The sequence below is a fragment of the Somniosus microcephalus genome, chromosome 4 (assembly GCF_052327205.1).
Source record: "Somniosus microcephalus isolate GS21.2 chromosome 4, FLI_Smic_1.0, whole genome shotgun sequence".
Classification (NCBI taxonomy): domain Eukaryota; kingdom Metazoa; phylum Chordata; class Chondrichthyes; order Squaliformes; family Somniosidae; genus Somniosus; species Somniosus microcephalus.
This window is the reverse complement of record NC_140990.1, coordinates 72,256,331-72,272,615: the sequence shown is the minus strand read 5'-3', so window position 1 is coordinate 72,272,615 and position 16,285 is coordinate 72,256,331. Positions and strand designations below refer to the sequence as shown.

The window sequence follows — 16,285 nt, the reverse complement described above, 5'->3', positions numbered from 1 at the left end:
GGGGATTTTAACCCTGGGACTGTACATGGGGATTCTAACCCTGGGGTTGTACATGGGGATTCTAACCCTGGGGCTGTATATGGGGATTCCAACCCTGGGACTGTACATGGGGATTCCAATCCTGGGACTGTACATGGGGATTCTAACCCTGGGACTGTACATGGGGATACTAACCCTGGGACTGTCCATGGGGATTCTAACCCTGGGACTGTACATGGGGATTCCAACCCTGGGACTGTACATGGGGATTCCAATCCTGGGACTGTACATGGGGATTCTAACCCTGGGACTGTACATGGGGATACTAACCCTGGGACTGTCCATGGGGATTCTAACCCTGGGACTGTACATGAGGATTCTAACCCTGGGGCTGTACATGGGGATTCTAACTCTGGGACTGTACATGGGGATTCTAACCCTGGGACTGTACATGGGGATTCTAACCCTGGGACTGTACATGGGGATTTTAACCCTGGGACTGTACATGGGGATTCTGACCCTGGGACTGTACGTGGGGATTCTAACCCTGGGAATGTACGTGGGGATTCTAACACTGGGACTGGACGTGGGGATTCTAACACTGGGACTGGACGTGGGGATTCGAACCCTGGGACTGTACGTGGGGATTCTAACCCTGGGACTGTATGTGGGGATTCTAACCCTGGGACTGTACGTGGGGATTCTAACCCTGGGACTGTACGTGGGGATTCTCACCCTGGGACTGTACGTGGGGATTCTAACCCTGGGACTGCACGTGGGGATTCTAACCCTGGGACTGTACGTGGGGATTCTAACCCTGGGACTGTACGTGGGGATTTTAACCCTGGGACTGTACGTGGGGATTCTAACCCTGGGACTGTACGTGGGGATTCCAACCCTGGGACTGTACGTGGGGATTCCAACCCTGGGACTGTACATGTGGATTCTAACCCTGAAACTGTACATGGGGATTCTAACCCTGGGACTGTACATGGGGATTCTAACCCTGGGACTGTACATGGGCATTCTAACCCTGGGACTGTACATGGGCATTCTAACCCTGGGACTGTACATGGGCATTCTAACCCTGGGACTGTACATGGGCATTCTAACCCTGGGACTGTACATGGGCATTCTAACCCTGGGACTGTACATGGGGATTCTAACCCTAGGACTGTACATGGGGATTCTAACCCTGGGACTGTACATGGGGATTCTAACCGTGGGACTGTACGTGGGGATTCTAACCCTGGGACTGTACGTGGGGATTTTAACCCTGGGACTGTACGTGGGGATTCTAACCCTGGGACTGTACATGGGGATTCTAACCCTGGGACTGTACATGGGGATTCTAACCCTGGGACTGTACATGGGCATTCTAACCCTGGGACTGTACTTGGGGATTCTAACCCTGGGACTGTACGTGGGGATTCTAACCCTGGGACTCTACGTGGGGATTCTAACCCTGGGACTGTACGTGGGGATTCTAACCCTGGGACTGTACGTGGGGATTCTAACCCTGGGACTGTACGTGGGAATTCTTACCCTGGGTCTGTACATGGGGATACTAACCCTGGGACTGTACATGGGGATTTTAACCCTGGGACTGTACATGGGCATTCTAACCCTGGGACTGTACATGGGCATTCTAACCCTGGTCCTGTACTTGGGGATTCTAACCCTGGGACTGTACGTGGGGATTCTAACCCTGGGACTGTACGTGGGGATTCTAACCCTGAAACTGTACATGGGGATTCTAACCCTGGGACTGGACATGGGGATTCTAACCCTGGGACTGTACATGGGCATTCTAACCCTGGGACTGTACATGGGCATTCTAACCCTGGGACTGTACATGGGCATTCTAACCCTGGGACTGTACATGGGCATTCTAACCCTGGGACTGTACATGGGCATTCTAACCCTGGGACTGTACTTGGGGATTCTAACCCTGGGACTGTACGTGGGGATTCTAACCCTGGGACTCTACGTGGGGATTCTAACCCTGGGACTGTACGTGGGGATTCTAACCCTGGGACTGTACGTGGGGATTCTAACCCTGGGACTGTACGTGGGAATTCTTACCCTGGGACTGTACATGGGGATACTAACCCTGGGACTGTATATGGGGATTTTAACCCTGGGACTGTACATGGGGATTCTAACCCTGGGACTGCACATGGGGATTCTAACCCTGGGACTGTACATGGGCATTCTAACCCTGGGACTGTACATGGGCATTCTAACCCTGGGACTGTACATGGGGATTCTAACCCTGGGACTGTACATGGGGATTCTAACCCTGGGACTGTACATGGGGATTCTAACTGTGGGACTGTACATGGGGGTTCCAACCCTGTGACTGTACATGGGGATACTTACCCTGGGACTGTACATGGGCATTCTAACCCTGGGACTGTACATGGGCATTCTAACCCTGGGACTGTACATGGGCATTCTAACCCTGGGACTGTACATGGGGATTCTAACCCTGGGACTATACGTGGGGATTCTGACCCTGGGACTGTAAGTGGGGATTCTGACCCTGGGAATGTACGTTGGGATTCGAATCCTGGGACTGTACGTGGGGATTCTAACCCTGGGACTGTACGTGGGGATTCTAACCCTGGGACTGTACGTGGGGATTCTAACCCTGGGACTGTACATGGGAATTCTTATCCTGGGACTGTACATGGGGATACTAACCCTGGGACTGTACATGGGGATTTTAACCCTGGGACTGTACATGGGGATTCTAACCCTGGGACTGTACATGGGGATTCTAACCCTGGGACTGTACATGGGCATTCTAACCCTGGGACTGTACATGGGGATTCTAACCCTGGGACTGTACATGGGGATTCTAACCCTGGGACTGTACATGGGGATTCTAACCGTGGGACTGTACATGGGGGTTCCAACCCTGTGACTGTACATGAGGATACTTACCCTGGGACTGTACATGGGCATTCTAACCCTGGGACTGTACATGGGCATTCTAACCCTGGGACTCTACATGGGCATTCTAACCCTGGGACTGTACATGGGCATTCTAACCCTGGGACTGTACATGGGGATTCTAACCCTGGGACTGTACGTGGGGATTCTGACCCTGGGACTGTACATGGGGATTCGGACCCTGGGAATGTACGTGGGGATTCGAACCCGGGGACTGTACGTGGGGATTCTAACCCTGGGACTGTACGTGGGGATTCTAACCCTGGGACTGGACGTGGGGATTCTAACCCTGGGACTGTACGTGCGGATTCTAACCCTGGGACTGTACGTGGGCATTCTAACCCTGGGACTGTACGTGGGGATTCTAACCCTGGGACTGTACGTGGGGATTCTAACCCTGGGACTGTACGTGGGGATTCTAACCCTGGGACTTTACGTGGGGATTCTAACCCTGGGACTGTACGTGGGCATTCTAACCCGGGGACTGTACGTGGGCATTCTAACCCTGGGACTGTACGTGGGCATTCTAACCCTGGGACTGTCCGTGGGGATTCTAACCCTGGGACTGTCCGTGGGGATTCTAACCCTGGGACTGTACGTGGGGATTCTAACCCTGGGACTGGACGTGGGGATTCTAACCCTGAAACTGTACATGGGGATTCTAACCCTGGGACTGTACATGGGGATTCTAACCCTGGGACTGTACATGGGCATTCTAACCCTGGGACTGTACATGGGCATTCTAACCCTGGGACTGTACATGGGCATTCTAACCCTGGGACTGTACTTGGGGATTCTAACCCTGGGACTGCACGTGGGGATTCTAACCCTGGGACTGTACGTGGGGATTCTAACCCTGGGACTGTACGTGGGGATTCTAACCCTGGGACTGTACGTGGGGATTCTAACCCTGGGACTGTACGTGGGAATTCTTACCCTGGGACTGTACATGGGGATACTAACCCTGGGACTGTACATGGGGATTTTAACCCTGGGACTGTACATGGGGATTCTAACCCTGGGACTGCACATGGGGATTCTAACCCTGGGACTGTACATGGGGATTCTAACCCTGGGACTGTACATGGGCCTTCTGACCCTGGGACTGTACGTGGGGATTCTGACCCTGGGAATGTACGTGGGGATTCGAATCCTGGGACTGTACGTGGGGATTCTAACCCTGGGACTGTACGTGGGGATTCTAACCCTGGGACTGTACGTGGGGATTCTAACCCTGGGACTGTACATGGGGATTCTAACTCTGGGACTGTACATGGGGATTCTAACCCTGGGACTGTACATGGGGATTCTAACCCTGTGACTGTGCATGGGGATTCTAACCCTGGGACTGTACATGGGGATTCTAACTCTGGGACTGTACATGGGGATTCTAACCCTGGGACTGTACATGAGGATTCTAACCCTGGGACTGTACATGGGGATTCTAACTCTGGGACTGTACATGGGGATTCTAACCCTGGGACTGTACATGGGGATTCTAACCCTGGGACTGTACATGGGGATTCTAACCCTGTGACTGTGCATGGGGATTCTAACCCTGATACTGTACATGGGGATTCTAACCTTGGAACTGTACATGGGGATTCTAACCCTAGGACTGTACATGGGAATTCTAACCCTGGGACTGTACATGGGGATTCTAACCCTGGGACTGTCCATGCGCATTCTAACCCTGGGACTGTACGTGGGGATTCTAACCCTGGGACTGTACGTGGGGATTCTAATCCTGGGACTGTACGTGGGGATTCTAACCCTGGGAATGTACGTGGGGATTCTAACCCTGGGACTGTACGTGGGGATTCTAACCCTGGGACTGTACGTGGGGATTCTAACCCTGAAACTGTACGTGGGGATTCTAACCCTGGGACTGTACATGGGGATTCTAACCCTGGGACTGTCCATGCGCATTCTAACCCTGGGACTGTACATGGGCATTCTAACCCTGGGACTGTACATGGGGATTCTAACCCTGGGACTGTACATGGGCATTCTAACCCTGGGACTGTACATGGGGATTCTAACCCTGGGACTGTACATGGGGATTCTAACCCTGGGACTGTACATGGGGATTCTAACCCTGGGACTGTACATGGGGATTCTAACCGTGGGACTGTACGTGGGGATTCTAACACTGGGACTGTACGTGGGGATTCTAACCCTGGGACTGTACGTGGGGATTCTAATCCTGGGACTGTACGTGGGGATTCTAACCCTGGGAATGTACGTGGGGATTCTAACCCTGGGACTGTACGTGGGGATTCTAACCCTGGGACTGTCCATGCGCATTCTAACCCTGGGACTGTACATGGGCATTCTAACCCTGGGGCTGAACATGGGGATTCTAACCCTGGGGCTGTACACGGGTGTTCTAACCCTGGGACTGTACATGGGGATTCCAACCCTGGGACTGTACATGGGGATTCCAACCCTGGGACTGTCCATGGGGATTCTAACCCTGGGACTGTCCATGGGGATTCTAACCCTGGGAATGTACATGGGGATTCTAACCTGGGTCTGTACATGGGGATTCTAACCCTGGGACTGGACATGGGGATTCTAACCCTGGGACTGTACATGGGGATTCTGACCCTGGGACTGCACATGGGGATTCTAACCCTGGGACTGTACATGGGGATTCTAACCCTGGGGTTGTACATGGGGATTCTAACCCTGGGGCTGTACATGGGGATTCCAACCCTGGGACTGTACATGGGGATTCTAACCCTGGGTCTTTACATGGGGATTCCAACCCTGGGACTGTACATGGGGATTCTAACCCTGGGACTGGACATGGGGATTCTAACCCTGGGAATGTACATGGGGATTCTAACCCTGGGACCGTACATGGGGATTCCAACCCTGGGACTGTACATGGGGATTCCAACCCTGGGACTGTACATGGGGATTCCAACCCTGGGACTGTACATGGGGATTCTAACCCTGTGACTGTGCATGGGGATTCTAACCCTGATACTGTACATGGGGATTCTAACCTTGGAACTGTACATGGGGATTCTAACCCTGGGACTGTACATGGGAATTCTAACCCTGGGACTGTACATGGGAATTCTAACCCTGGGACTGTACATGGGCATTCTAACCCTGGGACTCTACATGGGGATTCTAACCCTCGGACTCTACATGGGGATTCTAACCCTGGGACTGTACATGGGGATTCTAACCCTGGGACTGTACATGGGGATTCTAACCCTGGGACTGTACATGGGGATTCTAACCCTGGGACTGTCCATGCGCATTCTAACCCTGGGACTGTACATGGGCATTCTAACCCTGGGATTGTACATGGGGATTCTAACCCTGGGACTGTACATGGGCATTCTAACCCTGGGACTGTACATGGGGATTCTAACCCTGGGACTGTACATGGGGATTCTAACCCTGGGACTGTACATGGGGATTCTAACCCTGGGACTGTACATGGGGATTCTAACCGTGGGACTGTACGTGGGGATTCTAACACTGGGACTGTACGTGGGGATTCTAACCCTGGGACTGTACGTGGGGATTCTAATCCTGGGACTGTACGTGGGGATTCTAACCCTGGGAATGTACGTGGGGATTCTAACCCTGGGACTGTACGTGGGGATTCTATCCCTGGGACTGTACGTGGGGATTCTGACCCTGGTACTGTACATGGGGATTCTAACCCTGGGACTGTACATGGGGATTCTAACCCTGGGACTGTACATGGGGATTCTAACCCTGGGGCTGAACATGGGGATTCTAACCCTGGGGCTGTACACGGGTGTTCCAACCCTGGGACTGTACATGGGGATTCCAACCCTGGGACTGTACATGGGGATTCTAACCCTGGGAATGTACATGGGGATTCTAACCTGGGTCTGTACATGGGGATTCTAACCCTGGGACTGTACATGGGGATTCTAACCCTGGGACTGTACATGGGGATTCTGACCCTGGGACTGCACATGGGGATTTTAACCCTGGGACTGTACATGGGGATTCTAACCCTGGGGTTGTACATGGGGATTCTAACCCTGGGGCTGTATATGGGGATTCCAACCCTGGGACTGTACATGGGGATTCCAATCCTGGGACTGTACATGGGGATTCTAACCCTGGGACTGTACATGGGGATACTAACCCTGGGACTGTCCATGGGGATTCTAACCCTGGGACTGTACATGGGGATTCCAACCCTGGGACTGTACATGGGGATTCCAATCCTGGGACTGTACATGGGGATTCTAACCCTGGGACTGTACATGGGGATACTAACCCTGGGACTGTCCATGGGGATTCTAACCCTGGGACTGTACATGAGGATTCTAACCCTGGGGCTGTACATGGGGATTCTAACTCTGGGACTGTACATGGGGATTCTAACCCTGGGACTGTACATGGGGATTCTAACCCTGGGACTGTACATGGGGATTTTAACCCTGGGACTGTACATGGGGATTCTGACCCTGGGACTGTACGTGGGGATTCTAACCCTGTGAATGTACGTGGGGATTCTAACACTGGGACTGGACGTGGGGATTCTAACACTGGGACTGGACGTGGGGATTCGAACCCTGGGACTGTACGTGGGGATTCTAACCCTGGGACTGTATGTGGGGATTCTAACCCTGGGACTGTACGTGGGGATTCTAACCCTGGGACTGTACGTGGGGATTCTCACCCTGGGACTGTACGTGGGGATTCTAACCCTGGGACTGCACGTGGGGATTCTAACCCTGGGACTGTACGTGGGGATTCTAACCCTGGGACTGTACATGGGGATTCTAACCCTGGGACTGTACGTGGGGATTCTAACCCTGGGACTGTACGTGGGGATTCCAACCCTGGGACTGTACGTGGGGATTCCAACCCTGGGACTGTACATGTGGATTCTAACCCTGAAACTGTACATGGGGATTCTAACCCTGGGACTGTACATGGGGATTCTAACCCTGGGACTGTACATGGGCATTCTAACCCTGGGACTGTACATGGGCATTCTAACCCTGGGACTGTACATGGGCATTCTAACCCTGGGACTGTACATGGGCATTCTAACCCTGGGACTGTACATGGGCATTCTAACCCTGGGACTGTACATGGGGATTCTAACCCTAGGACTGTACATGGGGATTCTAACCCTGGGACTGTACATGGGGATTCTAACCGTGGGACTGTACGTGGGGATTCTAACCCTGGGACTGTACGTGGGGATTTTAACCCTGGGACTGTACGTGGGGATTCTAACCCTGGGACTGTACATGGGGATTCTAACCCTGGGACTGTACATGGGGATTCTAACCCTGGGACTGTACATGGGCATTCTAACCCTGGGACTGTACTTGGGGATTCTAACCCTGGGACTGTACGTGGGGATTCTAACCCTGGGACTCTACGTGGGGATTCTAACCCTGGGACTGTACGTGGGGATTCTAACCCTGGGACTGTACGTGGGGATTCTAACCCTGGGACTGTACGTGGGAATTCTTACCCTGGGTCTGTACATGGGGATACTAACCCTGGGACTGTACATGGGGATTTTAACCCTGGGACTGTACATGGGCATTCTAACCCTGGGACTGTACATGGGCATTCTAACCCTGGTCCTGTACTTGGGGATTCTAACCCTGGGACTGTACGTGGGGATTCTAACCCTGGGACTGTACGTGTGGATTCTAACCCTGAAACTGTACATGGGGATTCTAACCCTGGGACTGGACATGGGGATTCTAACCCTGGGACTGTACATGGGCATTCTAACCCTGGGACTGTACATGGGCATTCTAACCCTGGGACTGTACATGGGCATTCTAACCCTGGGACTGTACATGGGCATTCTAACCCTGGGACTGTACATGGGCATTCTAACCCTGGGACTGTACTTGGGGATTCTAACCCTGGGACTGTACGTGGGGATTCTAACCCTGGGACTCTACGTGGGGATTCTAACCCTGGGACTGTACGTGGGGATTCTAACCCTGGGACTGTACGTGGGGATTCTAACCCTGGGACTGTACGTGGGAATTCTTACCCTGGGACTGTACATGGGGATACTAACCCTGGGACTGTATATGGGGATTTTAACCCTGGGACTGTACATGGGGATTCTAACCCTGGGACTGCACATGGGGATTCTAACCCTGGGACTGTACATGGGCATTCTAACCCTGGGACTGTACATGGGCATTCTAACCCTGGGACTGTACATGGGGATTCTAACCCTGGGACTGTACATGGGGATTCTAACCCTGGGACTGTACATGGGGATTCTAACTGTGGGACTGTACATGGGGGTTCCAACCCTGTGACTGTACATGGGGATACTTACCCTGGGACTGTACATGGGCATTCTAACCCTGGGACTGTACATGGGCATTCTAACCCTGGGACTGTACATGGGCATTCTAACCCTGGGACTGTACATGGGGATTCTAACCCTGGGACTATACGTGGGGATTCTGACCCTGGGACTGTAAGTGGGGATTCTGACCCTGGGAATGTACGTTGGGATTCGAATCCTGGGACTGTACGTGGGGATTCTAACCCTGGGACTGTACGTGGGGATTCTAACCCTGGGACTGTACGTGGGGATTCTAACCCTGGGACTGTACATGGGAATTCTTATCCTGGGACTGTACATGGGGATACTAACCCTGGGACTGTACATGGGGATTTTAACCCTGGGACTGTACATGGGGATTCTAACCCTGGGACTGTACATGGGGATTCTAACCCTGGGACTGTACATGGGCATTCTAACCCTGGGACTGTACATGGGGATTCTAACCCTGGGACTGTACATGGGGATTCTAACCCTGGGACTGTACATGGGGATTCTAACCGTGGGACTGTACATGGGGGTTCCAACCCTGTGACTGTACATGAGGATACTTACCCTGGGACTGTACATGGGCATTCTAACCCTGGGACTGTACATGGGCATTCTAACCCTGGGACTCTACATGGGCATTCTAACCCTGGGACTGTACATGGGCATTCTAACCCTGGGACTGTACATGGGGATTCTAACCCTGGGACTGTACGTGGGGATTCTGACCCTGGGACTGTACATGGGGATTCGGACCCTGGGAATGTACGTGGGGATTCGAACCCGGGGACTGTACGTGGGGATTCTAACCCTGGGACTGTACGTGGGGATTCTAACCCTGGGACTGGACGTGGGGATTCTAACCCTGGGACTGTACGTGCGGATTCTAACCCTGGGACTGTACGTGGGCATTCTAACCCTGGGACTGTACATGGGGATTCTAACCCTGGGGCTGTACATGGGGATTCTAACCCTGGGGCTGTACACGGGTGTTCTAACCCTGGGACTGTACACGGGGATTCCAACCCTGGGACTGTACATGGGGATTCCAACCCTGGGAATGTACATGGGGATTCTAACCTTGGGACTGTACATGGGGATTCTGACCCTGGGACTGCCCATGGGGATTCTGACCCTGGGACTGTACATGGGGATTTTGACCCTGGGACTGTACATGGGGATTCTGACCCTGGGACTGTACATGGGGATTCTAACCCTGGGACTGTACATGGGGATTCCAGCCCTGGGACTGTACATGGGGATTTTAACCCTGGGACTGTACATGGGGATTCTAACCCTGGGACTGTACATGGGAATTCTAACCCTGGGACTGTACATGGGGATACTAACCCTGGGACTGTACATGGGGATTTTAACCCTGGGACTGTACATGGGGATTCTGACCCTGGGACTGCACATGGGGATTCTAACCCTGGGACTGTACATGGGGATTCTAACCCTGGGACTGTACATGGGGATTCTAACCCTGGGACTGTACATGGGGATTCTAACCCTGGGACTGTACATGGGGATTCTAACCCTGGGACTGTACATGGGGATTCTAAACCTGGGACTGTACATGGGGATTCCAACCCTGGGACTGTACATGGGGATTCCAATCCTGGGACTGTACATGGGGATTCTAACCCTGGGACTGTACATGGGGATACTAACCCTGGGACTGTCCATGGGGATTCTAACCCTGGGACTGTACATGAGGATTCTAACCCTGGGACTGCACATGGGGATTCTAACTCTGGGACTGTACATGGGGATTCTAACCCTGGGACTGTACATGGGGATTCTAACCCTGGGACTGTACATGGGGATTTTAACCCTGGGACTGTACATGGGGATTCTGACCCTGGGACTGTACGTGGGGATTCTAACCCTGGGAATGTACGTGGGGATTCTAACACTGGGACTGGACGTGGGGATTCGAACCCTGGGACTGTACGTGGGGATTCTAACCCTGGGACTGTACGTGGGGATTCTAACACTGGGACTGGACGTGGGGATTCGAACCCTGGGACTGTACGTGGGGATTCTAACCCTGGGACTGTACGTGGGGATTCTAACCCTGGGACTGTACGTGGGGATTCTAACCCTGGGACTGTACGTGGGGATTCTCACCCTGGGACTGTACGTGGGGATTCTAACCCTGGGACTGCACGTGGGGATTCTAACCCTGGGACTGTACGTGGGGATTCTAACCCTGGGACTGTACGTGGGGATTTTAACCCTGGGACTGTACGTGGGGATTCTAACCCTGGGACTGTACGTGGGGATTCCAACCCTGGGACTGTACGTGGGGATTCCAACCCTGGGACTGTACGTGGGGATTCTAACCCTGAAACTGTACATGGGGATTCTAACCCTGGGACTGTACATGGGGATTCTAACCCTGGGACTGTACATGGGCATTCTAACCCTGGGACTGTACATGGGCATTCTAACCCTGGGACTGTACATGGGCATTCTAACCCTGGGACTGTACATGGGCATTCTAACCCTGGGACTGTACATGGGCATTCTAACCCTGGGACTGTACATGGGGATTCTAACCCTAGGACTGTACATGGGGATTCTAACCCTGGGACTGTACATGGGGATTCTAACCGTGGGACTGTACGTGGGGATTCTAACCCTGGGACTGTACGTGGGGATTTTAACCCTGGGACTGTACGTGGGGATTCTAACCCTGGGACTGTACATGGGGATTCTAACCCTGGGACTGTACATGGGGATTCTAACCCTGGGGCTGTACATGGGGATTCTAACCCTGGGGCTGTACACGGGTGTTCTAACCCTGGGACTGTACATGGGGATTCCAACCCTGGGACTGTACATGGGGATTCCAACCCTGGGACTGTACATGGGGATTCTAACCCTGGGAATGTACATGGGGATTCTAACCCTGGGAATGTACATAAGGATTCTAACCTGGGTCTGTACATGGGGATTCTAACCCTGGGACTGTACATGGGGATTCTAACCCTGGGACTGTACATGGGGATTCTAACCCTGGGACTGTACATGGGGATTCTAACCCTGGGGTTGTACATGGGGATTCTAACCCTGGGGCTGCACATGGGGATTCTAACCCTGGGACTGTACATGGGGACTCCAACCCTGGGACTGTACATGGGGATTCCAACCCTGGGACTGTACATGGGGATACTAACCCTGGGACTGTTGAGGAAATCTACATGATATAAGGGGTTAATTTCAAGTGCTTGCTGGGTAAAAGTTTTCAGACTTGACACTGGGCAAGTGTCGATGTGTAACTAGAGCTATTGCACGTACTCGAACTACAGCCAAGAACAGATGCCTGCCCACCTAATGAGAATGTAGAAGTGGAATAATGAGTTTCTTTGATGTACCAATGACCTGATAACTTGTGACCGAAAGCAAAGCTTGCCTCCCTTATATATGATTAAAGAGGACCTCCGGTTACACGATTCATGCCCTGTTATAGATTAACGGTTGACTTATGTGTCCAGGATCCTTCTGTCAATATGTTATTTCTACCTGATGATTAATCTAAAATGTATCCTGATAGAGGAACAAAGGGATTTCAATCAAACTTGTTTGTTACACTGTATAAATATAGAACGTTTACACTGTATCATTGGAATAGTAGCCTCACCCCTTGAGTGGAGGTGCTGATTCCCCTTGCAAGATAAGTAAAATAAAAGGCCTGTCCGTCTGACGAATCCAAGTGTGTATTGAGTCATTACCCAGAGCTAAGAAGTAAGGCACTTCTACACTGTACATGGGGATTCTAACCCTGGGACTGTCCATGGGGATTCCAACCCTGGGACTGTACATGGGGATTCTAACCCTGGGTCTTTACATGGGGATTCCAACCCTGGGACTGTACATGGGGATTCTAACCCTGGGACTGGACATGGGGATTCTAACCCTGGGAATGTACATGGGGATTCTAACCCTGGGAATGTACATGGGGATTCTAACCCTGGGTCTGTACATGGGGATTCCAACCCTGGGACTGTACATGGGGACTCTAACCCTGGGACTGTACATGGGGATTCTAACCCTGGGACTGTACATGGGGATTCTATCCCTGGGACTGTACATGGGGATTCTAACCCTGGGACTGTACATGGGGATTCTAACCCTGGGACAGTACATGGGGATTCCAATCCTGGGACTGTACATGGGGATTCTAACCCTGGGACTGTATATGGGGATTCTAAGCCTGGGACTGTACATGGGGATTCTAACCCTGGGACTGTACATGGGGATTCTAACCCTGGGACTGTACATGGGGATTCGAACCCTGGGACTGTGCATGGGGATTCTAACCCTGGGACTGTGAATGGGGATTCCAACCCTGGGACTGTACATGGGGATTCCAACCCTGTGACTGCACATGGGGATACTTACCCTGGGAATGTACATGGGGATTCTAACCCTGGGACCGTACATGGGGATTCCAACCCTGGGACTGTACATGGGGATTCCAACCCTGGGACTGGACATGGGGATTCCAACCCTGGGACTGTACATGGGGATTCTAACCCTGTGACTGTACATGGGGATTCTAACCCTGGGACTGTACATGGGGATTCCAAACCTGGGACTGTAGATGGGGATTCTAACCCTGAGACTGTACATGGGGATTCTAACCTTGGAACTGTACATGGGGATTCTAACCCTGGGACTGTACATGGGAATTCTAACCCTGGGACTGTACATGGGAATTCTAACCCTGGGACTGTACATGGGGATTCTAACCCTGGGACTCTACATGGGGATTCTAACCCTGGGACTGTACATGGGGATTCTAACCCTGGGACTGTACATGGGGATTTTAACCCTGGGACTGTACATGGGGATTTTAACCCTGGGACTGTACATGGGGATTCTGACCCTGGGACTGTACGTGAGGATTCTAACCCTGGGAATGTACGTGGGGATTCTAACCCTGGGACTGTACGTGGGGATTCTAACCCTGGGACTGTACGTGGGGATTCTAACCCTGGGACTGTACGTGGGGATTCTAACCCTGGGACTGTACGTGGGGATTCTAACCCTGGGACTGTACGTGGGGATTCTAACCCTGGGACTGTACGTGGGGATTCTAACCCTGGGACTGTACGTGGGCATTCTAACCCTGGGACTGTCCGTGGGCATTCTAACCCTGGGACTGTACGTGGGCATTCTAACCCTGGGACTGTCCGTGGGGATTCTAACCCTGGGACTGTCCGTGGGGATTCTAACCCTGGGACTGTCCGTGGGGATTCTAACCCTGGGACTGTACATGGGCATTCTAACCCTGGGACTGTACATGGGCATTCTAACCCTGGGACTGTACATGGGCATTCTAACCCTGGGACTGTACATGGGCATTCTAACCCTGGGACTGTACATGGGCATTCTAACCCTGGGACTGTACATGGGGATTCTAACCCTGGGACTGTACATGGGGATTCTAACCCTGGGACTGTGCATGGGGATTCTAACCGTGGGACTGTACATGGGGATTCCAACCCTGTGACTGTACATGGGGATACTTACCCTGGGACTGTACATGGGCATTCTAACCCTGGGACTGTACATGGGCATTCTAACCCTGGGACTGTACGTGGGCATTCTAACCCTGGTACTGTACGTGGGCATTCTAACCCTGGGACTGTACGTGGGCATTCTAACCCTGGGACTGTACGTGGGGATTCTGACCCTGGGACTGTACGTGGGGATTCTGACCCTGGGAATGTACGTGGGGATTCTAACCCTGGGACTGTACGTGGGGATTCTAACCCTGGGACTGTACGTGGGGATTCTAACCCTGGGACTGTACGTGGGGATTCTAACCCTGGGACTGTACGTGGGGATTCTAACCCTGGGACTGTACGTGGGGATTCTAACCCTGGGACTGTACGTGGGGATTCTAACCCTGGGACTGTACGTGGGGATTCTAACTCTGGGACTGTACGTGGGGATTCTAACCCTGGGACTGTACGTGGGGATTCTTACCCTGGGACTGTACGTGGGGATTCTAACCCTGGGACTGTACGTGGGGATTCTAACCCTGGGACTGTACGTGGGGATTCTAACCCCGGGACTGTATATGGGGATTCTAATCTTGGGACTGTCCATGGGGATTCTAACCCTGGGACTGTACATGGGAATTCTAACCCTGGGACTGTACATTGGGTCCCAGCTCTGGAGTTCTTCTGTTACATTTACGTGCGATGCAAACCGTAAGCACGGTACTTACCAGCGCCTTTAGGAGAGATGGTGAGAAATCCGATGTGTGGAGAGTGAGATAAAACAAACGAGTCAAAAATGGTTTTTGGGAGGCACTAGGACCCGGTTGGGAATAAACCCTGAAGCCACGCCCCGCTTTGTTGCTGTACCAAGATAGCCGCGCATGCGCTGCACTACTTCCTGAATTGTGCCGACTCGATACTGAACATTCCCGCCTTCCTGCGCAAAGATGATGGCCGTCAACCTGCGCCTTTTACCAGGAGAAAGCCTGAATCTGCAACCGGGGAACTTTACGTTATTGTTCGGAACTTGCGGCCTACACCAGTTGTTTATGAAGCTTCCGCGCCCACCCACCGCATTACTCCCCGACGTCCTCCCGCCTCTTACCAGCTGTCCGGGGGCCCGTCTCCACCATCATTCTTTCTCCAGCCTCTGTCTGTACACGCACTGCGCATGTTCCAAACACTGCCCGGAACTGCGCCTGCGCACTGGACTCCTGTAGTCTGGGTGCAGCACATTTCCCACCGCGGGGAGTGCTGGGTAAAAGTCCCCCATTGAAAGACCATATTAGTGAATAGAACATAATTTACTGTGATTGCATTAATGTTCATTCTCGCAGTTATGTGTCCCCTCGTGGGGGAATCTAGAATTAGGGGGCATAATTTCAGAATAAGGGGGCACCCATTTAAAACTGAGATGAGGAGGAATTTCTTCTCTCAGAGGGTCGTGAATCTTTGGAATTCTCTTCCCCAGAGAGCTGTGGAGGCTGGGTCATTG

The 16,285-nt window shown here is 52.6% G+C and overlaps 1 protein-coding gene across 1 annotated transcript in view; it reads right to left on the bottom strand.

Moving 5' to 3' along the window:
* Positions 1-16,046, bottom strand: part of LOC147119198 (uncharacterized) — a 62,106-nt gene extending 46,060 nt beyond the window's left edge. The window contains exon 1 of the mRNA XM_085984890.1: positions 15,896-16,046. The gene's annotated coding sequence lies outside the window, so the exon portion shown is untranslated. The remainder of the gene's footprint in view (positions 1-15,895) is intronic.
* Between the last annotated feature and the right edge of the window lie 239 nt (positions 16,047-16,285).